This window comes from Ranitomeya imitator, chromosome 6 (genome assembly GCF_032444005.1).
Source record: "Ranitomeya imitator isolate aRanImi1 chromosome 6, aRanImi1.pri, whole genome shotgun sequence".
In the NCBI taxonomy this organism is placed as follows: Eukaryota; Metazoa; Chordata; class Amphibia; order Anura; family Dendrobatidae; genus Ranitomeya; species Ranitomeya imitator.
In genome coordinates, this window is record NC_091287.1 from 135,819,361 (window position 1) to 135,832,725 (window position 13,365).

Genomic DNA, 13,365 nt, shown 5'->3' on the forward strand with positions numbered 1-13,365 from the left:
GGCCCACTGACTGAGAGATGACGCACACAGGAGTCAGGAGTGGCACACAAGCCCAGAGGCCAATATTTTTCTACCAATGATTGATGTAGTTATTTTCTCTGGTAGATTTTGGAACCCAAATCAAGGAAAAAAAATATAGGCTTTCTATGGACCACAATTGGAGAGAGAGAGAGAGAGAGAGAGAGAGAGAGATGGCACACCCAGGAGTCAAGACTGGCACACAAGCAGAAAGGCCAATATTAATCTCCCACTGTTTTTTTTGGTTGTTTTTTTTTTTTTTTTTCAGGGAGACTTTAGAAAAAAAAATAATAAAAAAAATATGATTTTATCAGGAAGAATTTAGAAACCAAATAAAATAAAATGATTTTTTCAGGGAGAATTTATAAAACAAATAAAACCAAAAATAGGCGTTCTATGGCCCACTGACTGAGAGATGACGCACCCAGGAGTCAAGACTGGCACACAAGCAGAAAGGCCAATATTAATCTCCCACTGTTTTTTTTTTTTTTTTTCAGGGAGACTTTAGAAAAAAAAATAATAGAAAAAATATGATTTTATCAGGAAGAATTTAGAAACCAAATAAAATAAAATGATTTTTTCAGGGAGAATTTAGAAAACAAATAAAACCAAAAATAGGCGTTCTATGGCCCACTGACTGAGAGAGAGAGAGAGATGGAACGCTTAGTACTGGCACACAAGCCCAAAGGGCAATATTAATCTCCCTTTTTTTTTCAGGGTGAATTTCTAAAACCCAAAAAAAAAAAAAAATAGGCTTTCTATGGCCCACTATTTGTGAGAGAGATGGGACGCTCAGGACTGGCACAGATGGCACGCTCAGGACTGGCACAGAAGCCCAGAGGCCAATATTAATCTCCCTTTTTTTCTGGGAGAATTTATAAAACCAAAAAAATATTTAAATAGGCTTTCTATGGCCCACTATTTGTGAGAGAGATGGCACGCTCAGGACTGGCACAGATGGCACGCTCACAACTGGCACACAAGCCCAGAGGCCAATATTAATCTCCCTTTTTTCAGGGAAAATTTATAAAACCAAAAAAAAAATTAAATAGGCTTTCTATGGCCCACTATTTGTGAGAGAGATGGCACGCTCAGGACTGGCACAGATGGCACGCTCACAACTGGCACACAAGCCCAGAGGCCAATATTAATCTCCCTTTTTTCAGGGAAAATTTATAAAACAAAAAAAAAAATTAAATAGGCTTTCTATGGCCCACTATTTGTGAGAGAGATGGCACGCTCAGGACTGGCACAGATGGCACGCTCACAACTGGCACACAAGCCCAGAGGCCAATATTAATCTCCCTTTTTTTCAGGGAGAATTTATAAAACCAAAAAAAAAATTAAATAGGCTTTCTATGGCCCACTATTTGTGAGAGAGATGGCACGCTCAGGGCTGGCACAGATGGCACGCTCAGGACTGGCACACAAGCCCAGAGGCCAATATTAATCTCCCTTTTTTTCAGGGAGAATTTATAAAACCCAAAAAAAAATAAAATAGGCTTTCTATGGCCCACTATTTGTGAGAGAGATGGCACACTCAGGACTGGCACACAAGCCCAAAGGCCAATATTAATCTCCCACTGTATTTTTATCAGGGAGAATTTATACACCCCACAAAAAAAAATACAGAAAAATGAAAAGGCTTTCTATGGCCCACTATGTGAGAGAGATGGCACACACAGGGATGGCACTCTAGCAGAAATGCCAAATTGCCAATCTTAATCTCCCACCAAAAAAAAAAAAAAAAAAAAACAGGGAATGTCCTACAATTACTATCTCCCTGCCTGCAGTAATCTCAGCCAGGTATGGCAGGCAGCTACTATCTCCCTGCCTGCAGTAATCTCAGCCAGGTATGGCAGGCAGCAATAAGGAGTGGACTGATGCACAAATGAAATAAAAAGTGTGGACAAACAAAAAAGATAGCTGTGCAGAAAGGAAGGAACAAGAGGATTTGTGCTTTGAAAAAAGCAGTTGGTTTGCACAGCGGCGTACACACAGCAATGCAGCTATCAGGGAGCCTTCTAGGGCAGCCCAATGAGCTACAGCGCTGAGGGGAAAAAAAAAAAAAAAAAAACTTCCACTGTCCCTGCACACCGAGGGTGGTGTTGGACAGTGCAAATCGCTGCAGCACAAGCGGTTTTGTGGTTAATGGACCCTGCCTAACGCTATCCCTGCTTCTGACAAAGCGGCAGCAACCTCTCCCTAAGCTCAGATCAGCAGCAGTAAGATGGCGGTCGGCGGGAACGCCTCTTTATAGCCCCTGTGACGTCGCAGACAGCAAGCCAATCACTGCAATGCCCTTCTCTAAGATGGTGGGGACCAGGACCTATGTCATCACGCTGCCCACACTCTGCGTTTACCTTCATTGGCTGAGAAATGGCGCTTTTCGCGTCATTGAAACGCGACTTTGGCGCGAAAGTCGCGTACCGCATGGCCGACCCCGCACAGGGGTCGGATCGGGTTTCATGAAACCCCGACTTAGCCAAAAGTCGGCAACTTTTGAAAATGTTCGACCCGTTTTGCTCAACCCTACTGGAGAGGGTCCATGGTTATTGGCCCCCCTGGCTAAAAACATCTGCCCCCAGCCACCCCAGAACAGGCACATCTGGAAGATGCGCCTATTCTGGCACTTGGCCACTCTCTTCCCATTCCCGTGTAGCGGTGGGATATGGAGTAATGAAGGGTTAATGCCACCTTGCTATTGTAAGGTGACATTAAGCCAGATTAATAATGGAGAGGCGTCAATTATGACACCTATCCATTAATAATCCAATCGTATGAAAGAGTTAAAAAAAACACACACACATTATTAAAAAGTATTTTAATGAAATAAACACACCGTTTGTTGTAATATTTTATTGTACGCTCAATCTACTGGCTGAAGACCCTCGCTCTGTGGCAAAGAAAAAATAATAAACCAACAATATACATACCTTCCGAGGATCTGTAACGTCCCACGTTGTAAATCCATCTGAAGGGGTTAATTTTTTTACAGCCAGGAGCTCTGCTATAATGCAGCTATGCTCCTGACTGTAAAACCCCAGCGAATGAATGGAAACTAGGTCAATGACCTGTAGTTACCTTCATTCGCGGTGAGGCACCCTCTGCTGGATGTCCTTCGAGCGTGGGAAAAATTCAGAGAAGTTTCCCAGGCTCGAGTTCATATGAGGACAACCAGCAGAGGGTGCCTCACCGCGAATGAAGGTAACTACAGGTCATTGACCTAGTTTCCATTCATTCGCTGGGGTTTTACAGTCAGGAGCATAGCTGCATTATAGCAGAGCTCCTGGCTGTAAAAAAAAATTAACCCCTTCAGATGGATTTATAACGTGGGACGTTACAGATCCTCGGAAGGTATGTATATTATTGGTTTATTATTTTTTCTTTGTCACAGAGCGAGGGTCTTCAGCCAGTGGATTGAGCGTACAATAAAATATTACAACAAACGGTGTGTTTATTTCATTAAAATACTTTTTATTATTGTGTGTGTGTGTTTTTTTTAACCTCTTCATGACCTTGGGATTTTTCGTTTTTCCGTGTTCGTTTTTCACTCCCCTCCTTCCCAGAGCCATAACTTTTTTATTTTTCCGTCAATTTGGCCATGTGAGGGCTTAATTTTTTTTGGACGAGTTGTACTTTTGAAAGACATCATTGATTTTAGCATGACATGTACTAGAAAATGGGAAAAAAATTTAAAGTGCGGTGAAATTGCAAAAAAAGTGCAATCCCACACTTGTTTTTTGTTTGGCTTTTTTGCTTGGTTCATTAAATGCTAAAACTGACCTGTCATTATGATTCTCCAGGTCAGTACGAGTTCATAGACACCTAACATGACTAGGTTATTTTTTATCTAAGTGGTGAAAAAAAATTCCAAACTTTGTTAAAAAAAAAAAAAAAATTGCGCCATTTTCCGATAGTCGTAGCGTCTCCATTTTTCGTGATCTGGGGTCGGTTGAGGGCTTATTTTTTGCATGCCTAGCTGGCGTTTTTAATGATAGCATTTTGGTGCAGATACGTTCTTTTGATCGCCCGTTATTGCATTTTAATGCAATGTCGCGGCGACCTAAAAAACGTAATTCTGCCGTTTCGAATTTTTTTCTCGCTACGCCGTTTAGCGATCAGGTTAATGCTTTTTTTTAGTTGATATATCGGGCGATTCTGAGCTCGGCGATACCAAATATGTGTAGATTTGATTTTTTTTTTTATTGATTTATTTTGATTGGGGCGAAAGGGGGGTGATTTAAACTTTTATATTTTTTTAATTTTTTTCACATTTTTTTTAAACTTTTTTTTTTAACTTTTGCCATGCTTCAATAGCCTCCATGGGAGGCTAGAAGCAGGCACAACGCGATCGGCTCTGCTACATAGCAGCGATCTGTTGATCGCTGCTATGTAGCAGAAATGAAGGTGTGCTGTGAGCGCCGACCACAGGGTGGCACTCACAGCCACCGGTCATCAGTAACCATAGAGGTCTCTAGGACCTCTATGGTCACCATCCTGACGCATCGCCGACCCCCGATCATGTGACGGGGGTCGGCGATGACGTCATTTCCGGCCGCCCAGCCGGAAGCGGTAGTTAAATGCCGCTGTCTGCGATTGACAGCGGCATTTAACTAGTTAATAGGTGCGGGCAGATCGCGATTCTGCCCGCGCCTATTACGGGCACATGTCAGCTGTTCAAAACAGCTGACATGTCCCGGCTTTGATGCGGGCTCACCGTGGAGCCCTGCATCAAAGCAGGGGATCTGACCTCGGACGTACTATCCCGTCCGAGGTCAGATAGGGGTTAACTCTTCCATACAATTGGATTAATAATGGATAGGTGTCATAATTGACACCTCTCCATTATTAATCTGGCTTAATGTCACCTTACAATAGCAAGGTGACATTAACTCTTCATTACCCCATATCCCACCGCTACACGGGAATGGGAAGAGAGTGGCCAAGTGCCAGAATAGGCGCATCTTCCAGATGTGCCTGTTATGGGGTGGCTGGGGGCAGATGTTTTTAGCCAGGGGGGACCAATAACCATGGACCCTCTCCAGGCTATTAATATCTGCCCTCAGTCACTGGCTTTACTACTCTGGCGGAGAAAATTGCGCGGGAGCCCACGCCAATTTTTTCCACCAATTAACCCTTTAATAGCTAAAACGGCCAAATTTTGCACATACACACTACTAACATTAGTAGTGTGGAATATGAAAAAAAAGGGGGATATGACATGGTTTACTGTATGTAAACCATGTTTCAAATCATGTCGGGTTTTTGAAGGAGATAGCAAAAGCCGGCAATTGAATTACCGGCTTTTAAGCTATCTCGCGCTGGATGAAATATTAATATATATATATATATCTCACTAACATATATGTATATATTAATAGACAGTATATATGTTTTTATTATTTTTTGAGCACATGGATCCCTTGTATATCCGTATGTCGGTTTTGCAAGCCTGCGAGAAAATCTCGCAGTATGGATGCCATACGGATTACATACGGAGGATGCCATGTGCAAAATATGCTGACACCTCCTGCCTATGGAGGAGATACGGACCACTATTTTGGGGACTTTTCAGCGTATTACGGCCGTAAAATACGGACCGTATTGTCTTACGCCGAGTGTGACGCCGGCCTTAAACTGTAAAGCTCTGCGGAATATGTTGGCGCTATATGAATAAAGCTTCGTCAGGGTAAGATGTCTATAGTATGGACACATAAACAACCTGTGTGCAAATATATGGAGAGGCTTAAGGTCTTACAATATGAGCACAGCTCATCACAATCAAATCTTCAACCTATCCATGCAAACTATTTCACCATTCTGTGAATGCTATCAAGTATAATTAGGAAAATCTACCTATATACCTTAATTAATTTTGCTACTTGATCTCTTCAGTCATTGTTCCTGTAATGACCACTTGGATGTGTATATAATAATTGTTCCATCTATGTAGCTTACTAATTGCCAAAGATTTGCAATTTAAATGAATTATGCTGTTTAACGGCAACTTGAAGCAGTAGTCACGTCACTATGTTTCTTAGCTTCTCCCTGTGCTATTTAATGTTAGTAACAGATTGGGATTTCCTCGTGGGAAAATAATGTCTCGGCCTTCTGGTAAACATTTGCTGAGGTAAGGCAAAGTGTTTGTGTTTTTCTTCCATCTCCTTTTCATCCTCCCCCTTCTCTGCCCTCACCCTCCTCCCTTCTTGTTTCTAGTGCAGTGATTGTTTATCTCCTACCTCCCTTGTTACAATATTGAGACGGCAATGAGCAGTTAAAAGACCTGAACCATAAAACAGTTGGTTGTAATTACCGTAATTTGAGAATAAGGTACCTGTATCCCTTATAGCAAAAACATAGGATGCGCTTATTGGGTATTTAACAATTAGGCTATGTGCCCATGTTGCGTTTTTTAAGTGTTTTTGCCGTGATTTTCCGCTGCGGAAATGCTTAAAAACGCTTACAAGCAGCATTCTATTAATTTCTAATGCATTCCAGAATTGATGTGCCCATGCTGCGTTTTTTCTGCTGCGGAAACTCATCGCGGTTAAAAAAGGCAGCATGTTCATTATTTTTGCGGAATTGCGGCAATTCCACACCCATAGACATGCATTAGAAAAACGCTTGAAAATCGCATGAAAAATGCATGCAAAATGCATCAATTACTCGTCAAAAACACGTATAAAATGTGTCTAAATCAGCACGTTTTTCCTGCCAAGGGTGTGCAGATTTGAAGCAGAAAATTCTGCTTCAATTCTGCAACGTGGGCACATAGCCTTATACTAAAGTTTAATTGACTAAGGATAATAAGAACCCAAAAATAAACCTTATCCGGAGGTGTGACGCACAATATGTCAATGTTTATGAGCATAAATGACTATGTTAGATAGCATAGCTATTATGGGAGATATATTTCTTTGCTTTTAGCGAGAAACTGCATTGAAAATTATACTAGTCACCAATTCTCAACCTAAAATTTTGTAGACAAGATGATGAAAAGTTTTATTCAACAGCCTAGTCATTGTTGATTTGACACATTGCTTGGATACATAGATTTTTTTTGCCTTTCTCCTATTACCTATATGGATTACATTCAGATTGTCATCTGCTAACCACAATAGAATGTCCTTGTGATTGCAGTGATTACTGTGGGAGTCTGGCTGTGGTTGGCTGATATCAGAGGAATCTTTGTAGACGGTTAAGAGAAAGCCGGACTGGCACACCAACTGCGATGTGCTACCATGCTAGTTGGACACTTAGGCCGGAGTCAGGTTGCCGTCACACTAGCAGTATTTGGTCAGTATTTTACATCAGTATTTGTAAGCAAAAACCAGGAGTGGGTGATAAATGTAGAAGTGGTGCATATGTTTCTATTATACTCTTCCTCTGATTGTTCCACTCCTGGTTTTGGCTTACAAATACTGATGTAAAATACTGACCAAATACTGCTAGTGTGACACCGGCCTCACACTAGACCGTAACACGGACGAGTGCTATGCGATAAAAAAATCGCATAACACTCGGACCAATGTTAATCTATGGGGCAGCTCCTATCATCCGTTGTTTTCTCCGCCATGTTATACGTGCGAGAGAAATCACAGCATGCTGCGATTTGCATCATATATCGGCCGAGAATCGCCAATGAAAGTCTATGGGTGCGAGAAAAACTCGCACACGGACCATCAGTGTGACATGCGAGAAATTCAGTGCAGTGTACAGTAAAATTACACTGACAGGTTAGAATAGAATAGATAAAATAAATGTCTACACATATATATATATATATATATATACAGTATATATATATATATATATATATATATATATATGTATATATGTCATTGACACACATATATATCTTTATATTTCTAGAGAGTTAGATAGCAGAATAGCCGATAATTCAATTGGCGGGTTCTGTAAAATCATTGCAGAACCCGATAGGATATGAGACATGGTTTACATTCAGTAAACCATTGCAAAACAATTATATTTTTATATATCCCTCCCGAATAATGTTAGCAGTGTGTGTGTAAAATTTGGGAGCTTTAGGTGTTAAATTAAATTATTAATTCACGGAAAAAACTAGCATGGGCTCCCGAGCAATTTTCTCCGCCAGAGAGGGAAAGCCAGTGACTGAGGGCAGATATTAATAGCCCAGAGAAGGACCATGGTTATTGCCCCACCGGCTAAAAACATCTGCCCCCGGCCACCCCAGAAAAGGCGCATCTGCCTATTCCGGCACCTCCAGCATCTCTCTTCCCACTGCCCTGTAGCATTGGCATATGGGGTAATAAGGATTAATGTCACCTTGCTATTGTAAAGTGACATTAAGCCTGGTTAATAATGGAGAGGTGTCAATAAGTATGAAAGGATTAAAAATACACACACACATTAGGAATAAAGTCTTTTAATGAAATAATTAAACACACAGGTTTTATCATCTTTATTGCACTCTCAATCCAAGCGAAGCCCTCCTTCTCCTGTAAAAAATTCCAAAATAAAGAAGCAACAATATCCCATACCTGTCCACTGTAGTCAAGTCCCACGCTGTAAATCCATCTCAAGGGGTTAAATGGTTTACAACCTGGAGCGGTGCTAATGCTACATCCTGGGCTGTAAACCACAGAGGAATGAATGAAAAGCTGCCTGCGCAGCCTCCCCGCCTCACCGGACATGAACTCTGTAGCATGGGGAAGTTTCAGAATATTTTCTTACGCTGTCAGTTCACCGCGGGTCAGACGAGGAGTCTGCGCATGCTCAGTGACGTCAACGGTAGTCAGCCCCTCCTCCGTGGTTTACAGCCCGGCCAGTAGCATTAGCACCGCTCTGGGTTGTAAACTACTTAACCCCCTGAGATGGATTTACAGTGTGGGACTTGACTGTACTGCAGCGTTGATGGCGCCTGTGAATAGCGTTCACTTTACTGCTATTCAAAGATGCTGGCGAAATCAGGAAAGCGGACTTCGTCAGTCCTGTGTGGCAACATTATGGGTAATAAATTGGTGCATGAGGGAGTGTCTATTGTCTTTATTTCTGTCTTTTTATGTTTTTCAAATTTCCATTTCTGCACTAGTTCAGATTTGGTAGAATACTTTGGACATAAACGCAATTTAAAAAAATAAATAAATTGGTGAATAAGGGATAGTGTGGGAAAGTCTTTATTCAAATAAAGTATTTTTTGTGTATGTTCTTAATTTTTATTACCAGGTTAGTAATGAAGGTATCTGATAGACATATTTCCATTACTAACCGCAAGGTTTGATTGCAGCTGTGATTTTTGTCAAATCACAGCTGTCATCAACGTTAACTATCATAACTAGTGTTGAGCGATACCTTCCGATATTCGGAAATATCGATATAGGATAGGATTGGATCGGCCGATATAAAAAAAATATTGGATATCGCCGATACCGATACCCGATACTAATGCAAGTCAAAGTGACAAAAATATCGGAATTAAAATAAACCCTTTCTTTCCTTGTAGGTTAATTCTACATGAAGGAAAACAACTAAGAATAATGTAGAATGTATTGGGGGAGGTGGAGGAGACATTAAAGGCATAGAAGTTTATCCCAATCAAATGGAATAGCAGGAATTATTTTTTTTTAAGACGTTCACAGTTACAAAGATATTGACTATGTTAAGATTTTTTTAAATTTTGTCAGATATTTATGTTTCACTACTTCCATGCTCTTCACCTTCTTTTTTACTTCTCCCACACTTTCTTCTTCATCATCCTCAGCAGCAGCATCTTTTTTTTATCAACTTCTTCTTCACCTTATTCATCTTCTTCTTCTTCACCTTCTTCCTATTATTCATTTTTTTACATTTTTCATATTCTTTTTAGTCAACTATTCTTCTTCTTCATATTCTACTTCTTCATCTTCTTCATATTCTTCTTCTTCATCATATTCTTATTTGTGACAGGCATTCCTGTAGTTGTTATCTATAAAAGTTTCAAGATTACACCTTCCGTTCTGCCTGTCACAAAAGATTTACAACAGGATTTGTCTGCATTCAGTTTGGCCTGCAGCAGCAGGTTTTTTCCAGGGGCACCATGAGGAGGAACGGACTCATCCCCATACACTGCTTAGTCTTCTTCTGCTTATAATTTAGATAACATCTCTTGCTCTGATTTTTAGTATTATGCTTAATGTTCTTCTGCTTTTTGTTCTGCAGCTTCTTGTTCTTCTGCTTCTTGGTCTTCTTGAGGGTTGTCATCTCCAGGGTCATCGTCTCCGGGGTCGTCGTCTTCTTCAAGGTGGTCTTCAGGGTCATCATCTCCAGGGTTGTCATCTCCGGGGTCGTCGTCTCCGGGGTCGTCGTCTTCTTCGGGGTGGTCTTCAAGGTCGTCGTCTTTAGGGTCGTAATCAGGGAGATCCAGAGTGATTAGAAAAAAACATTTCCAAAAGCTTGAACTTGGAAATGTAGCAGAAGGTACAAGAAGGCTGAAACTGCCGAGAACCAGCTGACGGTACTGGAACCTGGATGGCTACCCAATGGTACAAGAGACAATGTCTTCTGATTTATTCACACTGTGGGGCTGGGATTCATGGGCATGCGCTGTGCATATTTTCTCCTCTCACTCATCTCCTTTCGCCTTCAGACTGTGCAGCGTCAGCTGATCCCTCAGCGCTTGCCACGGCGATTAGGGATCAGCTGATGCCGCACAGTCTGAAGAAGGCAGAGGGAGGTGAGTGAGAGGCGAAGATATGCACTGCGCATGCCCATGAATCCCAGCCCCGCAGTGTGAATAAATCAAAAGAAACTGCGGGGCGGGGATCTCGGGCAGCGCAGCCGCACAGGCGCAGTCAGCCTGACATCAAATGATGTCAGAAGATGGGCAGCGCTAACTGCGTATGCCCAACAGATAACATAACAGCACAGGCTCCGGGACAGATTCAAACAACACTCAGGAGGTGGCGCACAGCGCCAAGTGGGAATGAATGATGGCTGTGCTGCGTCTCATTAAGAAGGAAAGTCCCGCCTCCGGGACGGTTTCACAGTATGAGGGGGCATATTTTATAACTGTTTACTTCAGCGTGTGAAAGGAGCATAACTAAAAGACCACCTTGTCCAAATGCAGCATTAGCGCTGCACAAGGTGGCTCTTTTAGTTACAAATGCCTGGGGGGACAGGTTCCCTTTAGGCTGTGTGCACACATTGCGGTTTTTCGCGTCTTTTTCGTGTTTTTTCCCGATAAAAACGCTATAAAACCACAAAAAACCGCATAAATAAGCATCCCATCATTTAGAATGAATTCTGCATGTTTTGTGCACATGATGCGTTTTTTTCCACGAAAAAACCGCATCGCGGTAAAAACCGCAGCATGTTCATTAATTTTGCGTTTTTTTGTGGATTTTCCTACTACAAAATGCATTGGGAAGTGTCCGGAAATACCGCGGCAAACACGCATCAAAACCGCGGCAAAAACGCGTCAAAACCACGGCAAAATCGTGGCAAAAACGCATGCGGTATTCTTGCGGATTTCTTGCAGAAAATGTCTGTTTTTTCTCAGGAATTTTCTGCGAGAAATCCTGAACGTGTGCACATAGCCTTAATATCTGTAGTAGTGTGAGTGTGGAGGGAGCAGGAGAAATTGACGGATACACAGCAGGGGATCAGCTGACATTACTGAACCCCACTAACACAGGAGCTAGTGTTTTTCTCTGTGCAGATGGCACTTCCGAGCAGCAACTGGCGTTGTTGGAGCCCAGGGTCAATCAGGGTGTAGGCCGAGGCCTAATTGGAGCAAGTTTAATATCTGATGTAATGTGAGTGTGGACAGAACAGGACAAATTGCCGGACACACAGCAGAGGAGCAGCTGACGTTACTGAACCCCATTAACACGGCAGCAACTGTTGACTGTGCAGACGGCATTTTCGAGCAGCAACTGGGTCAATGCTAGAAGCATAGTGTAGGCTGAGGCCTAATTGGAGCAAGTTTAATATCTGTTGTAGTCTTAGTGTGGAGGGAGCAGGAGAAATTGCCGGTTACACAGCAGGGGATCAGCTGACATTACTGAACACCAATAACATGGCAGCAAGAGTGGACTGTGCATACGGCACTTCCTTGCAGCAACTGGCAGTGTTGGAGCCCAGAGTCAATGCTAGAAACAGAGTGGAGAAATTGCCGCACAAACAGCAGGGGAGCAGCTGGCGTTACTGAACCCCAATAACAGAGGAGCAACTGTTGACTGTGCAGACAGCACTTCCGAGCAGCATCTGGCGTTGTTGGAGCCCAGGGTCAATGCTAGAAGCATAGTGTAGTCCAAGGCCTAATTGGAGCAAGTTTTATATCTGTTGTAGTCTTAGTGTGGAGGGAGCAGGAGAAATTGCCGGATACACAGCAAGGGATCAGCTGACATTACTGAACCCCAATAACACGGCAGCAAGTGTTGACTGTGCAGACGGCACTCCCGAGCAGCAACTGGCGGTGTTGGAGCCCAGGGAATCCAGGAGAAGCCGAGTGTAGGCTGAGGCCTAATTGGAGCAGTTTAATATCTGTTGTAGTGTGCGTGTGGAGGTAGCAGGAGCTATTGCCGGATACACAGATGGGGATCAGCTGACGTTACTGAACCCCACTAACACAGGAGCTAGTGTTTTCTCTGTGCAGATGGTACTTCTGAGCAGCAACCGGCGTTGTTGGAGCCCAGGGTCAATCAGGGTGTAGGCCAAGGCCTAATTGGAGCAAGTTTAATATCTGATGTAATGTGAATGTGGATGGAGCAAGAGACATTGCCGGACACACAACAGGGGAGCAGCTGACGTTACTGAACCCCCCTAACACAGGAGCTAGTGTTTTCTCTGTGCAGATGGCACTTCCGAGCAGCAACTGGCAGTGTTGGAGCCGTGGGTCAATCAGAGTGTAGGCTGAGGCCTAATTGGAGCAAGTTTAATATCTGATGCAATGTGAGTGTGGACGGAGCAGGAGAAATTGCCGGATACACAGCTGGGGATCAGCTGACATTACTGAACCCCAATAACACTGGAGCAGGTGTTGACTGTGCAAACAGCACTTCCAAGCAGCAACTAGTGGTGTTGGAACCCAGGGAATCCAGGAGAAGCAGAGTATAGGCTGAGACCTAACTGGAGGAAGTTTAATATCTGATGTAATGTGAGTGTGGACGGAGCAGGAGAAATTGCCGAAAGCACAGCAGGGGAGCAGCTGACATTACTGAACCCCACTAACACAGGAGCTAGTGTTTTTCTCTGTGCAGACGGCACTTCCGAGCAGCAACTGACGGTGTTGGAGCCCAGGGTCATTTAGGGTGTAGGCTGAGGCCTAATTGGAACATGTTTAATATCTGATGTAATGTGAGTGTGGATGGAGCAGGAGAAATT